The sequence below is a fragment of the Talpa europaea genome (assembly GCF_964194135.1).
Source record: "Talpa europaea genome assembly, chromosome: 16".
Classification (NCBI taxonomy): domain Eukaryota; kingdom Metazoa; phylum Chordata; class Mammalia; order Eulipotyphla; family Talpidae; genus Talpa; species Talpa europaea.
In genome coordinates, this window is record NC_140084.1 from 30,122,206 (window position 1) to 30,144,095 (window position 21,890).

A 21,890-nucleotide genomic window follows, 5' to 3' on the forward strand; every position below is an offset into this window, starting at 1 on the left:
GAAGAAGGCCAACTTCCCCCTTGGGGAAAGGTAAACCTTCCCCGGGGGCACACCCGCAGCCTCCTCTGGCTTCTCAGACCCACAGGGGCAGGCCGGGCGCCAGAAGACGCCCTAGTCGGCGGGGCGGGGTCACCGTCAGGGAGGGTACCCCCCGTATGCCTCGGACTGGCTGCGACCGCGGCCTGCTCCAAAGCTGCCGGCAGACAGGTCGGCGGGGAAAGGCCCGGGCAAGCCGGCAGCACTCAAAGGGGAAGAGTCCTCACCTGGCCATGCAGCGCTGAGGAGCCTCAGGCCCCGACCCCGGCCGGAGCCTGACCCCGCCCGCCGGACTCTGCCTGAGCACATGTGCAGTTCATACAGCAGCCGGGGGGGGGGTCCGGAGAGGGTGATGGGGACTCTCAGTCCCAAGGGGGCAGGGTGAAACCTACCCCAAGGGGAAAGGGGACGCTCGTCGCCCTTGGGGGAAGAAGGCCAACTTCCCCCTTGGGGAAAGGTAAACCTTCCCCGGGGGCACACCCGCAGCCTCCTCTGGCTTCTCAGACCCACAGGGGCAGGCCGGGCGCCCGAAGACGCCCTAGTCGGAGGGGCGGGGTCACCGTCAGGGAGGGCAAGCCCTGCAAGCCTCGGACTGTCTGCGTCGGCGGCCCCCTCCAAAACTGCAGGCAGACAGGTCTGTGCGGAAAGCCCCTGGCAACCCAGCAGCACTCAAAGGGGAAGAGTCCTCAGCTGGCCAGGCAGCGCTGAGGAGCCTCAGGCCCCGCCCCCGGCCGGAGCCTGACCCCGCCCGCCGGACTCTGCCTGTGTAAATGTGCACTTCACAGAGCCGCCGCTAGGGGGCGCAGGCGAGGGGCGTGGATTCGGGGAACCTCAGCCCCAAGAGGGTAGGTGGGTCCTCTGCAACACGGAGGTACAGAATCCAAGCCCCCCTGCATGGTGAATGGACCGCAAGCCCGTTTTGGCCATGGGGCCCTCTTCTCCTCGGGAGTCACCTGCACCCTCCTCCGCACTCACACCCCGAGGGGCTGACAGTGCGCCGAGGATGCCATAGACGGAGGGGCGGGGTCACCGTCAGGGAGGGTACTCCCCGTATGCCTCGGACTGGCTGCGATGGCGGCCTGCTCCAAAGCTGCCGGTAGACAGGTCGGCGGGGAAAGGCCCGGGCAAGCCGGCAGCACTCAAAGGGGAAGAGTCCTCACCTGGCCATGCAGCGCTGAGGAGCCTCAGGCCCCGCCCCCGGCCGGAGCCTGACCCCGCCCGCCGGACTCTGCCTGAGCACATGTGCAGTTCATAGAGCCGCAGGGGGGGGGGCCGGAGAGGGTGATGGGGACTCTCAGTCCCAAGGGGGCAGGGTGAACCCTACCCCAAGGGGAAAGGGGACGCTCTTCCCCCATGGGGGAAGAAGGCCAACTGCCCCCTGGGGAACGGTAAACCTTCCCCGGGGGCACACCTGCAGCCTCCTCTGGCTTCTCAGACCCACAGGGGCAGGCCGGGCGCCCGAAGACGCCCTAGTTGGAGGGGCGGGGTCACCGTCAGGGAGGGCAAGCCCTGCAACCCTCGGACTGTCTGCGTCGGCGGCCCCCTCCAAAACTGCAGGCAGACAGGTCGGTGCGGAAAGCCCCTGGCAACCCAGCAGCACTCAAAGGGGAAGAGTCCTCAGCTGGCCAGGCAGCGCTGAGGAGCCTCAGGCCCCGACCCGGCCGGAGCCTGACCCCACCCGCCGGAGTCTGCCTGTGCAAAGGTGTACTTCACAGAGCCGCCGCTAGTAGGCGCAGGCGAGGGGCGTGGATTCGGGGACCCTCAGCCCCAAGAGGGTAGGTGGGACCTCTGCAACACGGAGGTACAGAGTCCAAGCCCCCCTGCATGGTGAATGGACCGCAAGCCCGTTTTGGCCATGGGGCCCTCTTCTCCTCGGGATTCACCTGCACCCTCCTCCGCACTCACACCCCGAGGGGCTGACAGTGCGCCGAGGACGCCATAGACGGAGGGGCGGGGTCACCGTCAGGGAGGGTACCCCCCGTATGCCTCGGACTGGCTGCGACCGCGGCCTGCTCCAAAGCTGCCGGCAGACAGGTCGGCGGGGAAAGGCCCGGGCAAGCCGGCAGCACTCAAAGGGGAAGAGTCCTCACCTGGCCATGCAGCGCTGAGGAGCCTCAGGCCCCGCCCCCGGCCGGAGCCTGACCCCGCCCGCCGGACTCTGCCTGAGCACATGTGCAATTAATAGAGCCGCCGGGGGGGGGGCCGGAGAGGGTGATGGGGACTCTCAGTCCCAAGGGGGCAGGGTGAACTCTACCCCAAGGAGAAAGGGGACGCTCTTCCCCCATGGGGGAAGAAGGCCAACTTCCCCCTGGGGAATGGTAAACCTTCCCCGGGGGCACACCTGCAGCCTCCTCTGGCTTCTCAGACCCACAGGGGCAGGCCGGGCACCCGAAGACGCCCTAGTCGGAGGGGCGGGGTCACCGTCAAGGAGGGCAAGCCCTGCAAGCCTCGGACTGTCTGCGTCGGCGGCTCCCTCCAAAACTGCAGGCAGACAGGTCTGTGCGGAAAGCCCCTGGCAACCCAGCAGCACTCAAAGGGGAAGAGTCCTCAGCTGGCCAGGCAGCGCTGAGGAGCCTCAGGCCCCGCCCCAGGCCGGAGCCTGACCCCGCCCGCCGGACTCTGCCTGTGCAAAGGTGCACTTCACAGAGCCGCCGCTAGGGGGCGCAGGCGAGGGGCGTGGATTCGGGGAACCTCAGCCCCAAGAGGGTAGGTGGGACCTCTGCAACACGGAGGTACAGAGTCCAAGACCCCTGCCTGGTGAATGGACCGCAAGCCCGTTTTGGCCATGGGGCCCTCTTCTCCTCGGGAGTCACCTGCACCCTCCTCCGCACTCACACCCTGAGGGGCTGACAGTGCGCCGAGGACGCCATAGACGGAGGGGCGGGGTCACCGTCAGGGAGGGTACCCCCCGTATGCCTCGGAGTGGCTGCGACCCCGGCCTCCTCCAAAGCTGCCGGTAGACAGGTCGGCGGGGAAAGGCCCGGGCAAGCCGGCAGCACTCAAAGGGGAAGAGTCCTCACCTGGCCATGCAGCGCTGAGGAGCCTCAGGCCCCGACCCCGGCCGGAGCCTGACCCCGCCCGCCGGACTCTGCCTGAGCACAAGTGCAGTTCATACAGCAGCCGGGGGGGGGTCCGGAGAGGGTGATGGGGACTCTCAGTCCCAAGGGGGCAGGGTGAAACCTACCCCAAGGGGAAAGGGGACGCTCTTCCCCCATGGGGGAAGAAGGCCAACTTCCCCCTGGGGAACGGAAAAACTTCCCCGGGGGCACACCTGCAGCCTCCTCTGGCTCTCACACACCCAGGGGCAGGACGGGCGCCCGAAGATGCCCTAGTCGGAGGGGCGGGGTCACCGTCAGGGAGGGCAAGCCATGCAAGCCTCGGACTGTCTGCGTCGGCGGCTCCCTCCAAAACTGCAGGCAGATAGGTCGGTGCGGAAAGCCCCTGGCAACCCAGCAGCACTCAAAGGGGAAGAGTCCTCAGCTGGCCAGGCAGCGCTGAAGAGCCTCAGGCCCCGCCCCCGTCCGGAGACTGACCCGCCTGCCGGACTCTGCCTGTGTAAAGGTGCACTTCATAGAGCCGCCGCTAGGGGGCGCAAGCGAGGGGCGTGGATTCGGGGAACCTCAGCCCCAAGAGGGTAGGTGGGACCTCTGCAACACGGAGGTACAGAGTCCAAGAACCCCTGCATGGTGAATGGACCGCAAGCCCGTTTTGGCCATAGGGCCCTCTTCTCCTCGGGAGTCACCTGCACCCTCATCCGCACTCACACCCCGAGGGGCTGACAGTGCGCCGAGGACGCCATAGACGGAGGGGCGTGGTCACCGTCAGGGAGGGTACCCCCCGTATGCCTCGGAGTGGCTGCGACCCCGGCCTCCTCCAAAGCTGCCGGCAGACAGGTCAGCGGGGAAAGGCCCGGGCAAGCCGGCAGCACTCAAAGGGGAAGAGTCCTCACCTGGCCATGCAGCGCTGAGGAGCCTCAGGCCCCGACCCCGGCCGGAGCCTGACCCCGCCCGCCGGACTCTGCCTGAGCACATGTGCAGTTCATACAGCAGCCGGGGGGGGGTCCGGAGAGGGTGATGGGGACTCTCAGTCCCAAGGGGTCAGGGTGAAACCTACCCCAAGGGGAAAGGGGACGCTCGTCGCCCTTGGGGGAAGAAGGCCAACTTCCCCCTTGGGGAAAGGTAAACCTTCCCCGGGGGCACACCCGCAGCCTCCTCTGGCTTCTCAGACCCACAGGGGCAGGCCGGGCGCCCGAAGACGCCCTAGTCGGAGGGGCGGGGTCACCGTCAGGGAGGGCAAGCCCTGCAAGCCTCGGACTGTCTGCGTCGGCGGCCCCCTCCAAAACTGCAGGCAGACAGGTCGGTGCGGAAAGCCCCTGGCAACCCAGCAGCACTCAAAGGGGAAGAGTCCTCAGCTGGCCAGGCAGCGCTGAGGAGCCTCAGGCCCCGACCCGGCCGGAGCCTGACCCCACCCGCCGGAGTCTGCCTGTGCAAAGGTGTACTTCACAGAGCCGCCGCTAGTAGGCGCAGGCGAGGGGCGTGGATTCGGGGACCCTCAGCCCCAAGAGGGTAGGTGGGACCTCTGCAACACGGAGGTACAGAGTCCAAGCCCCCCTGCATGGTGAATGGACCGCAAGCCCGTTTTGGCCATGGGGCCCTCTTCTCCTCGGGATTCACCTGCACCCTCCTCCGCACTCACACCCCGAGGGGCTGACAGTGCGCCGAGGACGCCATAGACGGAGGGGCGGGGTCACCGTCAGGGAGGGTACCCCCCGTATGCCTCGGACTGGCTGCGACCGCGGCCTGCTCCAAAGCTGCCGGCAGACAGGTCGGCGGGGAAAGGCCCGGGCAAGCCGGCAGCACTCAAAGGGGAAGAGTCCTCACCTGGCCATGCAGCGCTGAGGAGCCTCAGGCCCCGCCCCCGGCCGGAGCCTGACCCCGCCCGCCGGACTCTGCCTGAGCACATGTGCAGTTCATACAGCAGCCGGGGGGGGGGGTCCGGAGAGGGTGATGGGGACTCTCAGTCCCAAGGGGGCAGGGTGAAACCTACCCCAAGGGGAAAGGGGACGCTCGTCGCCCTTGGGGGAAGTAGGCCAACTTCCCCCTTGGGGAAAGGTAAACCTTCCCCGGGGGCACACCCGCAGCCTCCTCTGGCTTCTCAGACCCACAGGGGCAGGCCGGGCGCCCGAAGACGCCCTAGTCGGAGGGGCGGAGTCACCGTCAGGGAGGGCAAGCCCTGCAAGCCTCGGACTGACTGCGTCGGCGGCCCCCTCCAAAACTGCAGGCAGACAGGTCTGTGCGGAAAGCCCCTGGCAACCCAGCAGCACTCAAAGGGGAAGAGTCCTCAGCTGGCCAGGCAGCGCTGAGGAGCCTCAGGCCCCGCCCCCGGCCGGAGCCTGACCCCGCCCGCCGGACTCTGCCTGTGTAAATGTGCACTTCACAGAGCCGCCGCTAGGGGGCGCAGGCGAGGGGCGTGGATTCGGGGAACCTCAGCCCCAAGAGGGTAGGTGGGTCCTCTGCAACACGGAGGTACAGAATCCAAGCCCCCCTGCATGGTGAAAGGACCGCAAGCCCGTTTTGGCCATGGGGCCCTCTTCTCCTCGGGAGTCACCTGCACCCTCCTCCGCACTCACACCCCGAGGGGCTGACAGTGCGCCGAGGACGCCATAGACGGAGGGGCGGGGTCACCGTCAGGGAGGGTACCCCCCGTATGCCTCGGATTGGCTGCGACCCCGGCCTCCTCCAAAGCTGCAGGTAGACAGGTCGGCGGGGAAAGGCCCGGGGAAGCCGGCAGCACTCAAAGGGGAAGAGTCCTCACCTGGCCATGCAGCGCTGAGGAGCCTCAGTCCCCGACCCCGGCCGGAGCCTGACCCCGCCCGCCGGACTCTGCCTGAGCACATGTGCAGTTCATAGAGCCGCAGGGGGGGGGCCGGAAAGGGTGATGGGGACTGTCAGTCCCAAGGGGGCAGGGTGAACCCTACCCCAAGGGGAAAGGGGACGCTCTTCCCCCATGGGGGAAGAAGGCCAACTGCCCCCTGGGGAACGGTAAACCTTCCCCGGGGGCACACCTGCAGCCTCCTCTGGCTTCTCTGACCCACAGGGGCAGGCCGGGCGCCCGAAGACGCCCTAGTTGGAGGGGCGGGGTCACCGTCAGGGAGGGCAAGCCCTGCAAGCCTCGGACTGTCTGCGTCGGCGGCCCCCTCCAAAACTGCAGGCAGACAGGTCGGTGCGGAAAGCCCCTGGCAACCCAGCAGCACTCAAAGGGGAAGAGTCCTCAGCTGGCCAGGCAGCGCTGAGGAGCCTCAGTCCCCGACCCGGCCGGAGCCTGACCCCACCCGCCGGAGTCTGCCTGTGCAAAGGTGTACTTCACAGAGCCGCCGCTAGTAGGCGCAGGCGAGGGGCGTGGATTCGGGGACCCTCAGCCCCAAGAGGGTAGGTGGGACCTCTGCAACACGGAGGTACAGAGTCCAAGCCCCCCTGCATGGTGAATGGACCGCAAGCCCGTTTTGGCCATGGGGCCCTCTTCTCCTCGGGATTCACCTGCACCCTCCTCCGCACTCACACCCCGAGGGGCTGACAGTGCGCCGAGGACGCCATAGACGGAGGGGCGGGGTCACCGTCAGGGAGGGTACCCCCCGTATGCCTCGGAGTGGCTGTGACCCCGGCCTCCTCCAAATCTGCCAGCAGACAGGTCGGCGGGGAAAGGCCTGGGCAACCCGGCAGCACTCAAAGGGGAAGAGTCCTCACCTGGCCAGTCAGCGCTGATGAGCCTCAGGCTCCGCCCCCTGCCGGAGACTGACCCCGCCTACCGGACTCTACCTGAGCACATGTGCAGTTCATAGAGCCGCGGGGGGGGGGCGGAGAGGGTGATGGGGACTCTCAGTCCCAAGGGGCAGGGTGAACACTACCCCAAGGGGAAAGGGGACGCTCTTCGCCCTTGGGGGAAGAAGGCCAACTTCCCCCTTGGGGAAAGGTAAACCTTCCCCGGGGGCACACCTGCAGCCTCCTCTGGATTCTCAGACCCACAGGGGCAGGCCGGGCGCCCGAAGACGCCCTAGTCGGAGGGGCGGGGTCACCGTCAGGGAGGGCAAGCCCTGCAAGCCTCGGACTGTCTGCCTCGGCGGCCCCCTCCAAAACTACAGGCAGACAGGTCAGTGCGGAAAGCCCCTGGCAACCCAGCAGCACTCAAAGGGGAAGAGTCCTCAGCTGGCCAGGCAGCGCTGAGGAGCCTCAGACCCCGCCCCCGGCCGGAGCCTGACCCCGCCCGCCGGACTCTGCCTGTGCAAAGGTGCACTTCACAGAGCCGCCGCTAGGGGGCGCAGGCGAAGGGCGTGGATTCGGGGAACCTCAGCCCCAAGAGGGTAGGTGGGACCTCTGCAACACGGAGGTACAGAGTCCAAGAACCCCTGCCTGGTGAATGGACCGCAAGCCCGTTTTGGCCATGGGGACCTCTTCTCCTCGGGAGTCACCTGCACCCTCCTCCGCACTCACACCCCGAGGGGCTGACAGTGCGCCGAGGACGCCATAGACGGAGGGGCGGGGTCACCGTCAGGGAGGGTACCCCCGTATTCCTCGGAGTGGCTGCGACCCCGGCCTCCTCCAAAGCTGCAGGTAGACTGGTCGGCGGGGAAAGGCCCGGGGAAGCCGGCAGCACTCAAAGGGGAAGAGTCCTCACCTGGCCATGCAGCGCTGAGGAGCCTCAGTCCCCGACACCGGCCGGAGCCTGACCCCGCCCGCCGGACTCTGCCTGAGCACATGTGCAGTTCATACAGCCGCCGGGGGGGGGGGGGCCGGAGAGGGTGATGGGGACTCTCAGTCCCAAGGGGGCAGGGTGAAACCTACCCCAAGGGGAAAGGGGACGCTCTTCGCCCTTGGGGGAAGAAGGCCAACTTCCCCCTTGAGGAAAGGTAAACCTTCCCCGGGGGCACACCTGCAGCCTCCTCTGGCTTCTCAGACCCACAGGGGCATGCCGGGCGCCCGAAGACGCCCTAGTCGGAGGGGCGGGGTCACCGTCAGGGAGGGCAAGCCCTGCAAGCCTCGGACTGTCTGCGTCGGCGGCCCCCTCCAAAACTGCAGGCAGACAGGTCGGTGCGGAAAGCCCCTGGCAACCCAGCAGCACTCAAAGGGGAAGAGTCCTCAGCTGGCCAGGCAGCGCTGAGGAGCCTCAGGCCCCGCCCCCGGCCGGAGCCTGACCCCGCCCGCCGGACTCTGCCTGTGCAAAGGTGCACTTCACAGAGCCGCCGCTAGGGGGCGCAGGCGAGGGGCGTGGATTCGGGGAACCTCAGCCCCAAGAGGGTAGGTGGGACCTCTGCAACACGGAGGTACAGAGTCCAAGAACCCCTGCCTGGTGAATGGACCGCAAGCCCGTTTTGGCCATGGGGCCCTCTTCTCCTCGGGAGTCACCTGCACCCTCCTCCGCACTCACACCCCGAGGGGCTGACAGTGCGCCGAGGACGCCATAGACGGAGGGGCGGGGTCACCGTCAGGGAGGGTACCGTACCCCCCGTATGCCTCGGAGTGGCTGCGACCCCGGCCTCCTCCAAAGCTGCAGGTAGACTGGTCGGCGGGGAAAGGCCCGGGGAAGCCGGCAGCACTCAAAGGGGAAGAGTCCTCACCTGGCCATGCAGCGCTGAGGAGCCTCAGTCCCCGACCCCGGCCGGAGCCTGACCCCGCCCGCCGGACTCTGCCTGAGCACATGTGCAGTTCATACAGCAGCCGGGGGGGGGTCCGGAGAGGGTGATGGGGACTCTCAGTCCCAAGGGGGCAGGGTGAAACCTACCCCAAGGGGAAAGGGGACGCTCGTCGCCCTTGGGGGAAGAAGGCCAACTTCCCCCTTGGGGAAAGGTAAACCTTCCCCGGGGGCACACCCGCAGCCTCCTCTGGCTTCTCAGACCCACAGGGGCAGGCCGGGCGCCCGAAGACGCCCTAGTTGGAGGGGCGGGGTCACCGTCAGGGAGGGCAAGCCCTGCAAGCCTCGGACTGTCTGCGTCGGCGGCCCCCTCCAAAACTGCAGGCAGACAGGTCTGTGCGGAAAGCCCCTGGCAACCCAGCAGCACTCAAAGGGGAAGAGTCCTCAGCTGGCCAGGCAGCGCTGAGGAGCCTCAGGCCCCGCCCCCGGCCGGAGCCTGACCCCGCCCGCCGGACTCTGCCTGTGTAAATGTGCACTTCACAGAGCCGCCGCTAGGGGGCGCAGGCGAGGGGCGTGGATTCGGGGAACCTCAGCCCCAAGAGGGTAGGTGGGTCCTCTGCAACACGGAGGTACAGAATCCAAGCCCCCCTGCATGGTGAATGGACCGCCAGCCCGTTTTGGCCATGGGGCCCTCTTCTCCTCGGGAGTCACCTGCACCCTCCTCCGCACTCACACCCCGAGGTGCTGACAGTGCGCCGAGGATGCCATAGACGGAGGGGCGGGGTCACCGTCAGGGAGGGTACCCCCCGTATGCCTCGGACTGGCTGCGATCGCGGCCTGCTCCAAAGCTGCCGGTAGACAGGTCGGCGGGGAAAGGCCCAGGCAAGCCGGCAGCACTCAAAGGGGAAGAGTCCTCACCTGGCCATGCAGCGCTGAGGAGCCTCAGGCCCCGCCCCCGGCCGGAGCCTGACCCCGCCCGCTGGACTCTGCCTGAGCACATGTGCAGTTCATAGAGCCGCAGGGGGGGGGGCCGGAAAGGGTGATGGGGACTCTCAGTCCCAAGGGGGCAGGGTGAACCCTACCCCAAGGGGAAAGGGGACGCTCTTCCCCCATGGGGGAAGAAGGCCAACTGCCCCCTGGGGAACGGTAAACCTTCCCCGGTGGCACACCTGCAGCCTCCTCTGGCTTCTCAGACCCACAGGGGCAGGCCGGGCGCCCGAAGACGCCCTAGTTGGAGGGGCGGGGTCACCGTCAGGGAGGGCAAGCCCTGCAAGCCTCGGACTGTCTGCGTCGGCGGCCCCCTCCAAAACTGCAGGCAGACAGGTCGGTGCGGAAAGCCCCTGGCAACCCAGCAGCACTCAAAGGGGAAGAGTCCTCAGCTGGCCAGGCAGCGCTGAGGAGCCTCAGGCCCCGACCCGGCCGGAGCCTGACCCCACCCGCCGGAGTCTGCCTGTGCAAAGGTGTACTTCACAGAGCCGCCGCTAGTAGGCGCAGGCGAGGGGCGTGGATTCGGGGACCCTCAGCCCCAAGAGGGTAGGAGGGACCTCTGCAACACGGAGGTACAGAGTCCAAGCCCCCCTGCATGGTGAATGGACCGCAAGCCCGTTTTGGCCATGGGGCCCTCTTCTCCTCGGGATTCACCTGCACCCTCCTCCGCACTCACACCCCGAGGGGCTGACAGTGCGCCGAGGACGCCATAGACGGAGGGGCGGGGTCACCGTCAGGGAGGGTACCGTACCCCCCGTATGCCTCGGAGTGGCTGCGACCCCGGCCTCCTCCAAAGCTGCAGGTAGACTGGTCGGCGGGGAAAGGCCCGGGGAAGCCGGCAGCACTCAAAGGGGAAGAGTCCTCACCTGGCCATGCAGCGCTGAGGAGCCTCAGGCCCCGCCCCCGGCCGGAGCCTGACCCCGCCCGCCGGACTCTGCCTGAGCACATGTGCAGTTCATACAGCAGCCGGGGGGGGGGGTCCGGAGAGGGTGATGGGGACTCTCAGTCCCAAGGGGGCAGGGTGAAACCTACCCCAAGGGGAAAGGGGACGCTCGTCGCCCTTGGGGGAAGTAGGCCAACTTCCCCCTTGGGGAAAGGTAAACCTTCCCCGGGGGCACACCCGCAGCCTCCTCTGGCTTCTCAGACCCACAGGGGCAGGCCGGGCGCCCGAAGACGCCCTAGTCGGAGGGGCGGAGTCACCGTCAGGGAGGGCAAGCCCTGCAAGCCTCGGACTGACTGCGTCGGCGGCCCCCTCCAAAACTGCAGGCAGACAGGTCTGTGCGGAAAGCCCCTGGCAACCCAGCAGCACTCAAAGGGGAAGAGTCCTCAGCTGGCCAGGCAGCGCTGAGGAGCCTCAGTCCCCGCCCCCGGCCGGAGCCTGACCCCGCCCGCCGGACTCTGCCTGTGTAAATGTGCACTTCACAGAGCCGCCGCTAGGGGGCGCAGGCGAGGGGCGTGGATTCGGGGAACCTCAGCCCCAAGAGGGTAGGTGGGTCCTCTGCAACACGGAGGTACAGAATCCAAGCCCCCCTGCATGGTGAATGGACCGCAAGCCCGTTTTGGCCATGGGGCCCTCTTCTCCTCGGGAGTCACCTGCACCCTCCTCCGCACTCACACCCCGAGGGGCTGACAGTGCGCCGAGGACGCCATAGACGGAGGGGCGGGGTCACCGTCAGGGAGGGTACCCCCCGTATGCCTCGGATTGGCTGCGACCCCGGCCTCCTCCAAAGCTGCAGGTAGACAGGTCGGCGGGGAAAGGCCCGGGGAAGCCGGCAGCACTCAAAGGGGAAGAGTCCTCACCTGGCCATGCAGCGCTGAGGAGCCTCAGTCCCCGACCCCGGCCGGAGCCTGACCCCGCCCGCCGGACTCTGACTGAGCACATGTGCAGTTCATAGAGCCGCAGGGGGGGGGGCCGGAAAGGGTGATGGGGACTGTCAGTCCCAAGGGGGCAGGGTGAACCCTACCCCAAGGGGAAAGGGGACGCTCTTCCCCCATGGGGGAAGAAGGCCAACTGCCCCCTGGGGAACGGTAAACCTTCCCCGGGGGCACACCTGCAGCCTCCTCTGGCTTCTCTGACCCACAGGGGCAGGCCGGGCGCCCGAAGACGCCCTAGTTGGAGGGGCGGGGTCACCGTCAGGGAGGGCAAGCCCTGCAAGCCTCGGACTGTCTGCGTCGGCGGCCCCCTCCAAAACTGCAGGCAGACAGGTCGGTGCGGAAAGCCCCTGGCAACCCAGCAGCACTCAAAGGGGAAGAGTCCTCAGCTGGCCAGGCAGCGCTGAGGAGCCTCAGGCCCCGACCCGGCCGGAGCCTGACCCCACCCGCCGGAGTCTGCCTGTGCAAAGGTGTACTTCACAGAGCCGCCGCTAGTAGGCGCAGGCGAGGGGCGTGGATTCGGGGACCCTCAGCCCCAAGAGGGTAGGTGGGACCTCTGCAACACGGAGGTACAGAGTCCAAGCCCCCCTGCATGGTGAATGGACCGCAAGCCCGTTTTGGCCATGGGGCCCTCTTCTCCTCGGGATTCACCTGCACCCTCCTCCGCACTCACACCCCGAGGGGCTGACAGTGCGCCGAGGACGCCATAGACGGAGGGGCGGGGTCACCGTCAGGGAGGGTACCCCCGTATGCCTCGGAGTGGCTGTGACCCCGGCCTCCTCCAAATCTGCCAGCAGACAGGTCGGCGGGGAAAGGCCTGGGCAACCCGGCAGCACTCAAAGGGGAAGAGTCCTCACCTGGCCAGTCAGCGCTGATGAGCCTCAGGCTCCGCCCCCTGCCGGAGACTGACCCCGCCTACCGGACTCTACCTGAGCACATGTGCAGTTCATAGATCCGCGGGGGGGGGGCGGAGAGGGTGATGGGGACTCTCAGTCCCAAGGGGCAGGGTGAACACTACCCCAAGGGGAAAGGGGACGCTCTTCGCCCTTGGGGGAAGAAGGCCAACTTCCCCCTTGGGGAAAGGTAAACCTTCCCCGGGGGCACACCTGCAGCCTCCTCTGGATTCTCAGACCCACAGGGGCAGGCCGGGCGCCCGAAGACGCCCTAGTCGGAGGGGCGGGGTCACCGTCAGGGAGGGCAAGCCCTGCAAGCCTCGGACTGTCTGCCTCGGCGGCCCCCTCCAAAACTACAGGCAGACAGGTCAGTGCGGAAAGCCCCTGGCAACCCAGCAGCACTCAAAGGGGAAGAGTCCTCAGCTGGCCAGGCAGCGCTGAGGAGCCTCAGACCCCGCCCCCGGCCGGAGCCTGACCCCGCCCGCCGGACTCTGCCTGTGCAAAGGTGCACTTCACAGAGCCGCCGCTAGGGGGCGCAGGCGAGGGGCGTGGATTCGGGGAACCTCAGCCCCAAGAGGGTAGGTGGGACCTCTGCAACACGGAGGTACAGAGTCCAAGAACCCCTGCCTGGTGAATGGACCGCAAGCCCGTTTTGGCCATGGGGCCCTCTTCTCCTCGGGAGTCACCTGCACCCTCCTCCGCACTCACACCCCGAGGGGCTGACAGTGCGCCGAGGACGCCATAGACGGAGGGGCGGGGTCACCGTCAGGGAGGGTACCCCCGTATTCCTCGGAGTGGCTGCGACCCCGGCCTCCTCCAAAGCTGCAGGTAGACAGGTCGGCGGGGAAAGGCCCGGGGAAGCCGGCAGCACTCAAAGGGGAAGAGTCCTCACCTGGCCATGCAGCGCTGAGGAGCCTCAGTCCCCGACACCGGCCGGAGCCTGACCCCGCCCGCCGGACTCTGCCTGAGCACATGTGCAGTTCATACAGCCGCCGGGGGGGGGGGGCCGGAGAGGGTGATGGGGACTCTCAGTCCCAAGGGGGCAGGGTGAAACCTACCCCAAGGGGAAAGGGGACGCTCTTCGCCCTTGGGGGAAGAAGGCCAACTTCCCCCTTGAGGAAAGGTAAACCTTCCCCGGGGGCACACCTGCAGCCTCCTCTGGCTTCTCAGACCCACAGGGGCATGCCGGGCGCCCGAAGACGCCCTAGTCGGAGGGGCGGGGTCACCGTCAGGGAGGGCAAGCCCTGCAAGCCTCGGACTGTCTGCGTCGGCGGCCCCCTCCAAAACTGCAGGCAGACAGGTCGGTGCGGAAAGCCCCTGGCAACCCAGCAGCACTCAAAGGGGAAGAGTCCTCAGCTGGCCAGGCAGCGCTGAGGAGCCTCAGGCCCCGCCCCCGGCCGGAGCCTGACCCCGCCCGCCGGACTCTGCCTGTGCAAAGGTGCACTTCACAGAGCCGCCGCTAGGGGGCGCAGGCGAGGGGCGTGGATTCGGGGAACCTCAGCCCCAAGAGGGTAGGTGGGACCTCTGCAACACGGAGGTACAGAGTCCAAGAACCCCTGCCTGGTGAATGGACCGCAAGCCCGTTTTGGCCATGGGGCCCTCTTCTCCTCGGGAGTCACCTGCACCCTCCTCCGCACTCACACCCCGAGGGGCTGACAGTGCGCCGAGGACGCCATAGACGGAGGGGCGGGGTCACCGTCAGGGAGGGTACCGTACCCCCCGTATGCCTCGGAGTGGCTGCGACCCCGGCCTCCTCCAAAGCTGCAGGTAGACAGGTCAGCGGGGAAAGGCCCGGGGAAGCCGGCAGCACTCAAAGGGGAAGAGTCCTCACCTGGCCATGCAGCGCTGAGGAGCCTCAGTCCCCGACCCCGGCCGGAGCCTGACCCCGCCCGCCGGACTCTGCCTGAGCACATGTGCAGTTCATACAGCAGCCGGGGGGGGGTCCGGAGAGGGTGATGGGGACTCTCAGTCCCAAGGGGGCAGGGTGAACCCTACCCCAAGGGGAAAGGGGACGCTCTTCCCCCATGGGGGAAGAAGGCCAACTGCCCCCTGGGGAACGGTAAACCTTCCCCGGTGGCACACCTGCAGCCTCCTCTGGCTTCTCAGACCCACAGGGGCAGGCCGGGCGCCCGAAGACGCCCTAGTTGGAGGGGCGGGGTCACCGTCAGGGAGGGCAAGCCCTGCAAGCCTCGGACTGTCTGCGTCGGCGGCCCCCTCCAAAACTGCAGGCAGACAGGTCGGTGCGGAAAGCCCCTGGCAACCCAGCAGCACTCAAAGGGGAAGAGTCCTCAGCTGGCCAGGCAGCGCTGAGGAGCCTCAGGCCCCGACCCGGCCGGAGCCTGACCCCACCCGCCGGAGTCTGCCTGTGCAAAGGTGTACTTCACAGAGCCGCCGCTTGTAGGCGCAGGCGAGGGGCGTGGATTCGGGGACCCTCAGCCCCAAGAGGGTAGGAGGGACCTCTGCAACACGGAGGTACAGAGTCCAAGCCCCCCTGCATGGTGAATGGACCGCAAGCCCGTTTTGGCCATGGGGCCCTCTTCTCCTCGGGATTCACCTGCACCCTCCTCCGCACTCACACCCCGAGGGGCTGACAGTGCGCCGAGGACGCCATAGACGGAGGGGCGGGGTCACCGTCAGGGAGGGTACCCCCCGTATGCCTCGGACTGGCTGCGACCGCGGCCTGCTCCAAAGCTGCCGGCAGACAGGTCGGCGGGGAAAGGCCCGGGCAAGCCGGCAGCACTCAAAGGGGAAGAGTCCTCACCTGGCCATGCAGCGCTGAGGAGCCTCAGGCCCCGCCCCCGGCCGGAGCCTGACCCCGCCCGCCGGACTCTGCCTGAGCACATGTGCAGTTCATACAGCCGCCGGGGGGGGGGGAGCCGGAGAGGGTGATGGGGACTCTCAGTCCCAAGGGGGCAGGGTGAAACCTACCCCAAGGGGAAAGGGGACGCTCTTCGCCCTTGGGGGAAGAAGGCCAACTTCCCCCGTGGGGAAAGGTAAACCTTCCCCGGGGGCACACCTGCAGCCTCCTCTAGCTTCTCAGACCCACAGGGGCAGGCCGGGCGCCCGAAGACGCCCTAGTCGGAGGGGCGGGGTCACCGTCAGGGAGGGCAAGCCCTGCAAGCCTCGGACTGTCTGCGTCGGCGGCCCCCTCCAAAACTGCAGGCAGACAGGTCGGTGCGGAAAGCCCCTGGCAACCCAGCAGCACTCAAAGGGGAAGAGTCCTCAGCTGGCCAGGCAGCGCTGAGGAGCCTCAGGCCCCGCCCCCGGCCGGAGCCTGACCCCGCCCGCCGGACTCTGCCTGTGCAAAGGTGCACTTCACAGAGCCGCCGCTAGGGGGCGCAGGCGAGGGGCGTGGATTCGGGGAACCTCAGCCCCAAGAGGGTAGGTGGGACCTCTGCAACACGGAGGTACAGAGTCCAAGCCCCCCTGCATGGTGAATGGAACGCAAGCCCGTTTTGGCCATGGGGCCCTCTTCTCCTCGGGAGTCACCTGCACCCTCATCCGCACTCACACCCCGAGGGGCTGACAGTGCGCCGAGGACGACATAGACGGAGGGGCGGGGTCACCGTCAGGGAGGGTACCCCCCGTATGCCTCGGACTGGCTGCGACCGCGGCCTGCTCCAAAGCTGCCGGCAGACAGGTCGGCGGGGAAAGGCCCGGGCAAGCCGGCAGCACTCAAAGGGGAAGAGTCCTCACCTGGCCATGCAGCGCTGAGGAGCCTCAGGCCCCGCCCCCGGCTGGAGCCTGACCCCGACCGCCGGACTCTGCCTGAGCACATGTGCAATTAATAGAGCCGCCGGGGGGGGGGGGGGCCGGAGAGGGTGATGGGGACTCTCAGTCCCAAGGGGGCAGGGTGAACCCTACCCCAAGGGGAAAGGGGACGCTCTTCCCCCATGGGGGAAGAAGGCCAACTGCCCCCTGGGGAACGGTAAACCTTCCCCGGGGGCACACCTGCAGCCTCCTCTGGCTCTCACACACCCAGGGGCAGGACGGGCGCCCGAAGATGCCCTAGTCGGAGGGGCGGGGTCACCGTCAGGGAGGGCAAGCCATGCAAGCCTCGGACTGTCTGCGTCGGCGGCTCCCTCCAAAACTGCAGGCAGATAGGTCGGTGCGGAAAGCCCCTGGCAACCCAGCAGCACTCAAAGGGGAAGAGTCCTCAGCTGGCCAGGCAGCGCTGAAGAGCCTCAGGCCCCGCCCCCGTCCGGAGACTGACCCGCCTGCCGGACTCTGCCTGTGTAAAGGTGCACTTCACAGAGCCGCCGCTAGGGGGCGCAAGCGAGGGGCGTGGATTCGGGGAACCTCAGCCCCAAGAGGGTAGGTGGGACCTCTGCAACACGGAGGTACAGAGTCCAAGAACCCCTGCATGGTGAATGGACCGCAAGCCCGTTTTGGCCATGGGGCCCTCTTCTCCTCGGGAGTCACCTGCACCCTCCTCCGCACTCACACCCCGAGGGGCTGACAGTGCGCCGAGGACGCCATAGACGGAGGGGCGGGGTCACCGTCAGGGAGGGTACCCCCCGTATGCCTCGGAGTGGCTGCGACCCCGGCCTCCTCCAAAGCTGCCGGCAGACAGGTCGGCGGGGAAAGGCCCGGGCAAGCCGGCAGCACTCAAAGGGGAAGAGTCCTCACCTGGCCATGCAGCGCTGAGGAGCCTCAGGCCCCGACCCCGGCCGGAGCCTGACCCCGCCCGCCGGACTCTGCCTGAGCACATGTGCAGTTCATACAGCAGCCGGGGGGGGGTCCGGAGAGGGTGATGGGGACTCTCAGTCCCAAGGGGGCAGGGTGAAACCTACCCCAAGGGGAAAGGGGACGCTCGTCGCCCTTGGGCGAAGAAGGCCAACTTCCCCCTTGGGGAAAGGTAAACCTTCCCCGGGGGCACACCCGCAGCCTCCTCTGGCTTCTCAGACCCACAGGGGCAGGCCGGGCGCCCGAAGACGCCCTAGTCGGAGGGGCGGGGTCACCGTCAGGGAGGGCAAGCCCTGCAAGCCTCGGACTGTCTGCGTCGGCGGCCCCCTCCAAAACTGCAGGCAGACAGGTCTGTGCGGAAAGCCCCTGGCAACCCAGCAGCACTCAAAGGGGAAGAGTCCTCAGCTGGCCAGGCAGCGCTGAGGAGCCTCAGGCCCCGCCCCCGGCCGGAGCCTGACCCCGCCCGCCGGACTCTGCCTGTGTAAATGTGCACTTCACAGAGCCGCCGCTAGGGGGCGCAGGCGAGGGGCGTGGATTCGGGGAACCTCAGCCCCAAGAGGGTAGGTGGGTCCTCTGCAACACGGAGGTACAGAATCCAAGCCCCCCTGCATGGTGAATGGACCGCAAGCCCGTTTTGGCCATGGGGCCCTCTTCTCCTCGGGAGTCACCTGCACCCTCCTCCGCACTCACACCCCGAGGAGCTGACAGTGCGCCGAGGACGCCATAGACGGAGGGGCGGGGTCACCGTGAGGGAGGGTAACCCCCGTATGCCTCGGACTGGCTGCGATCGCGGCCTGCTCCAAAGCTGCCGGTAGACAGGTCGGCGGGGAAAGGCCCGGGCAAGCCGGCAGCAGTCAAAGGGGAAGAGTCCTCACCTGGCCATGCAGCGCTGAGGAGCCTCAGGCCCCGCCCCCGGCCGGAGCCTGACCCCGCCCGCCGGACTCTGCCTGAGCACATGTGCAGTTCATAGAGCCGCAGGGGGGGGGGCCGGAGAGGGTGATGGGGACTCTCAGTCCCAAGGGGGCAGGGTGAACCCTACCCCAAGGGGAAAGGGGACGCTCTTCCCCCATGGGGGAAGAAGGCCAACTTCCACCTGGGGAACGGTAAACCTTCCCCGGGGGCACACCTGCAGCCTCCTCTGGCTCTCACACACCCAGGGGCAGGACGGGCGCCCGAAGATGCCCTAGTCGGAGGGGCGGGGTCACCGTCAGGGAGGGCAAGCCATGCAAGCCTCGGACTGTCTGCGTCGGCGGCTCCCTCCAAAACTGCAGGCAGATAGGTCGGTGCGGAAAGCCCCTGGCAACCCAGCAGCACTCAAAGGGGAAGAGTCCTCAGCTGGCCAGGCAGCGCTGAAGAGCCTCAGGCCCCGCCCCCGTCCGGAGACTGACCCGCCTGCCGGACTCTGCCTGTGTAAAGGTGCACTTCACAGAGCCGCCGCTAGGGCTCGCAAGCGAGGGGCGTGGATTCGGGGAACCTCAGCCCCAAGAGGGTAGGTGGGACCTCTGCAACACGGAGGTACAGAGTCCAAGAACCCCTGCATGGTGAATGGACCGCAAGCCCGTTTTGGCCATGGGGCCCTCTTCTCCTCGGGAGTCACCTGCACCCTCCTCCGCACTCACACCCCGAGGGGCTGACAGTGCGCCGAGGACGCCATAGACGGAGGGGCGGGGTCACCGTCAGGGAGGGTACCCCCCGTATGCCTCGGAGTGGCTGCGACCCCGGCCTCCTCCAAAGCTGCCGGCAGACAGGTCGGCGGGGAAAGGCCCGGGCAAGCCGGCAGCACTCAAAGGGGAAGAGTCCTCACCTGGCCATGCAGCGCTGAGGAGCCTCAGGCCCCGACCCCGGCCGGAGCCTGACCCCGCCCGCCGGACTCTGCCTGAGCACATGTGCAGTTCATACAGCAGCCGGGGGGGGGTCCGGAGAGGGTGATGGGGACTCTCAGTCCCAAGGGGGCAGGGTGAAACCTACCCCAAGGGGAAAGGGGACGCTCGTCGCCCTTGGGCGAAGAAGGCCAACTTCCCCCTTGGGGAAAGGTAAACCTTCCCCGGGGGCACACCCGCAGCCTCCTCTGGCTTCTCAGACCCACAGGGGCAGGCCGGGCGCCCGAAGACGCCCTAGTCGGAGGGGCGGGGTCACCGTCAGGGAGGGCAAGCCCTGCAAGCCTCGGACTGTCTGCGTCGGCGGCCCCCTCCAAAACTGCAGGCAGACAGGTCTGTGCGGAAAGCCCCTGGCAACCCAGCAGCACTCAAAGGGGAAGAGTCCTCAGCTGGCCAGGCAGCGCTGAGGAGCCTCAGGCCCCGCCCCCGGCCGGAGCCTGACCCCGCCCGCCGGACTCTGCCTGTGTAAATGTGCACTTCACAGAGCCGCCGCTAGGGGGCGCAGGCGAGGGGCGTGGATTCGGGGAACCTCAGCCCCAAGAGGGTAGGTGGGTCCTCTGCAACACGGAGGTACAGAATCCAAGCCCCCCTGCATGGTGAATGGACCGCAAGCCCGTTTTGGCCATGGGGCCCTCTTCTCCTCGGGAGTCACCTGCACCCTCCTCCGCACTCACACCCCGAGGAGCTGACAGTGCGCCGAGGACGCCATAGACGGAGGGGCGGGGTCACCGTGAGGGAGGGTAACCCCCGTATGCCTCGGACTGGCTGCGATCGCGGCCTGCTCCAAAGCTGCCGGTAGACAGGTCGGCGGGGAAAGGCCCGGGCAAGCCGGCAGCACTCAAAGGGGAAGAGTCCTCACCTGGCCATGCAGCGCTGAGGAGCCTCAGGCCCCGCCCCCGGCCGGAGCCTGACCCCGCCCGCCGGACTCTGCCTGAGCACATGTGCAGTTCATAGAGCCGCAGGGGGGGGGGGCCGGAGAGGGTGATGGGGACTCTCAGTCCCAAGGGGGCAGGGTGAACCCTACCCCAAGGGGAAAGGGGACGCTCTTCCCCCATGGGGGAAGAAGGCCAACTTCCACCTGGGGAACGGTAAACCTTCCCCGGGGGCACACCTGCAGCCTCCTCTGGCTCTCACACACCCAGGGGCAGGACGGGCGCCCGAAGATGCCCTAGTCGGAGGGGCGGGGTCACCGTCAGGGAGGGCAAGCCCTGCAAGCCTCGGACTGTCTGCGTCGGCGGCTCCCTCCAAAACTGCAGGCAGATAGGTCGGTGCGGAAAGCCCCTGGCAACCCAGCAGCACTCAAAGGGGAAGAGTCCTCAGCTGGCCAGGCAGCGCTGAAGAGCCTCAGGCCCCGCCCCCGTCCGGAGACTGACCCGCCTGCCGGACTCTGCCTGTGTAAAGGTGCACTTCACAGAGCCGCCGCTAGGGGGCGCAAGCGAGGGGCGTGGATTCGGGGAACCTCAGCCCCAAGAGGGTAGGTGGGACCTCTGCAACACGGAGGTACAGAGTCCAAGAACCCCTGCATGGTGAATGGACCGCAAGCCCGTTTTGGCCATGGGGCCCTCTTCTCCTCGGGAGTCACCTGCACCCTCCTCCGCACTCACACCCCGAGGGGCTGACAGTGCGCCGAGGACGCCATAGACGGAGGGGCGGGGTCACCGTCAGGGAGGGTACCCCCCGTATGCCTCGGAGTGGCTGCGACCCCGGCCTCCTCCAAAGCTGCCGGCAGACAGGTCGGCGGGGAAAGGCCCGGGCAAGCCGGCAGCACTCAAAGGGGAAGAGTCCTCACCTGGCCATGCAGCGCTGAGGAGCCTCAGGCCCCGACCCCGGCCGGAGCCTGACCCCGCCCGCCGGACTCTGCCTGAGCACATGTGCAGTTCATACAGCAGCCGGGGGGGGTTCCGGAGAGGGTGATGGGGACTCTCAGTCCCAAGGGGGCAGGGTGAAACCTACCCCAAGGGGAAAGGGGACGCTCGTCGCCCTTGGGCGAAGAAGGCCAACTTCCCCCTTGGGGAAAGGTAAACCTTCCCCGGGGGCACACCCGCAGCCTCCTCTGGCTTCTCAGACCCACAGGGGCAGGCCGGGCGCCCGAAGACGCCCTAGTCGGAGGGGCGGGGTCACCGTCAGGGAGGGCAAGCCCTGCAAGCCTCGGAATGTCTGCGTCGGCGGCCCCCTCCAAAACTGCAGGCAGACAGGTCTGTGCGGAAAGCCCCTGGCAACCCAGCAGCACTCAAAGGGGAAGAGTCCTCAGCTGGCCAGGCAGCGCTGAGGAGCCTCAGGCCCCGCCCCCGGCCGGAGCCTGACCCCGCCCGCCGGACTCTGCCTGTGTAAATGTGCACTTCACAGAGCCGCCGCTAGGGGGCGCAGGCGAGGGGCGTGGATTCGGGGAACCTCAGCCCCAAGAGGGTAGGTGGGTCCTCTGCAACACGGAGGTACAGAATCCAAGCCCCCCTGCATGGTGAATGGACCGCAAGCCCGTTTTGGCCATGGGGCCCTCTTCTCCTCGGGAGTCACCTGCACCCTCCTCCGCACTCACACCCCGAGGAGCTGACAGTGCGCCGAGGACGCCATAGACGGAGGGGCGGGGTCACCGTGAGGGAGGGTAACCCCCGTATGCCTCGGACTGGCTGTGATCGCGGCCTGCTCCAAAGCTGCCGGTAGACAGGTCGGCGGGGAAAGGCCCGGGCAAGCCGGCAGCACTCAAAGGGGAAGAGTCCTCACCTGGCCATGCAGCGCTGAGGAGCCTCAGGCCCCGCCCCCGGCCGGAGCCTGACCCCGCCCGCCGGACTCTGCCTGAGCACATGTGCAGTTCATAGAGCCGCAGGGGGGGGGGCCGGAGAGGGTGATGGGGACTCTCAGTCCCAAGGGGGCAGGGTGAACCCTACCCCAAGGGGAAAGGGGACGCTCTTCCCCC